Source organism: Microcebus murinus, chromosome 18, assembly GCF_040939455.1.
Source record: "Microcebus murinus isolate Inina chromosome 18, M.murinus_Inina_mat1.0, whole genome shotgun sequence".
In the NCBI taxonomy this organism is placed as follows: domain Eukaryota; kingdom Metazoa; phylum Chordata; class Mammalia; order Primates; family Cheirogaleidae; genus Microcebus; species Microcebus murinus.
Genome location: NC_134121.1, coordinates 38376574 through 38377738, shown reverse-complemented (window position 1 = coordinate 38377738; position 1165 = coordinate 38376574). Strand labels below are relative to the sequence as shown.

The 1165-nt window shown below is 50.7% G+C and overlaps 1 non-coding gene across 1 annotated transcript; it reads left to right on the top strand.

Moving 5' to 3' along the window:
- Positions 1-434: 434 nt before the first annotated feature.
- LOC142862274 (U6 spliceosomal RNA) lies at positions 435-541 on the top strand. The gene has a single exon (XR_012913347.1). It is a non-coding gene; the product is annotated as a U6 spliceosomal RNA (small nuclear RNA).
- Positions 542-1165: the final 624 nt, after the last annotated feature.

Below are 1165 nucleotides of genomic sequence, written 5' to 3'. Positions count from 1 at the left end.
CTGGCAAAGAAGTGAGGCAGATGACAATGGAAATCTCAGCTTCATAACTGTCGCAGCTGGAGGAGAGCGGTGTGGTGTACAGGCAGCTGGACCAACGGTATTCTGCAGCCAGGGCGGAGCCTGACATTTTAGACATAAGGACTGGAGGAACTAAGCCCCGGTCTCCGAGGCTCCTGTGCAGGCAGGAAGGGGCTAAGCATGCCTGCCTGGCTCCTCCCTGGAAACTCAGACACTTGGATCAGACAAGCCACCCCTCCTGCCACAGGGAGGAAGGAGGGAGAGGGTGGAGAGAGGCCTGGGGCTTAGGCAACCAAGCTCCTTTCACAGGAAGCAAGAAGCAGGATCTAAGGAGGTCTCCTCCTCCCCTACCTCTCCCAAACAAATAAAAAACCCAAGAAAGGATTAAGGCTGACGCCCAAAGTGGTATTATCTTAGCGCTGGCTTCAGCAGCACACGTACTAAAGCTGGAACAATACGGAGAAGATTAGCGTGGCCCTCACGCAAAGATGACACGCAAATTTGTGAAGCGTTCCATATTTTTGAACCTTGTTAGAAATGCACCCATGTATTGCTTTGAATTGGAGCTCGTACTAGAAGACATATTTGAAAATTATATAAAGTTGGTATTCTAAACAATAACAACAACAATTTGGTATTATCTTAACTCAGATTTCCTCAACTTCGGCACTGCTGACATTTGGAGCGGATGATGCTTTCTTGTGGAGGCTGTCCTATGCATGGAGCAAATTCACTTAGCAACATCCCCGGCCCCCACCTGCTAGCAGCCTGTGCCACCTCACCACCCTGTCCCCCGTCATGACAATCAAAAATGTCCCCTGGGGGGTCACATCACCCCTGGCTGGGAACTGCTGGGCTAACTGATCAGGAAGACAAGGGCGAACTGCTCTCTAGATGCTGCAGCTTCCAGGGCTAGGATGACAATGCACCTCACACTGGAAAGGAGAGGACCAGAGGTGGAAAGCAGGAGTGAGGATGTTTGTCCCAGAGGTATCTGCAGTGGCAGGGAGTCAGCAGCAATGCAGGAGTCCAGCACTGGGTGGGCAGAAAGGACAATGTGGTGAATACATGCTCAATTAGTCAGAGATGGATTGAACAGGGCAACTGAGAAGAGTTCCCAGATGGAATCATGTACAAGGTGTAGATG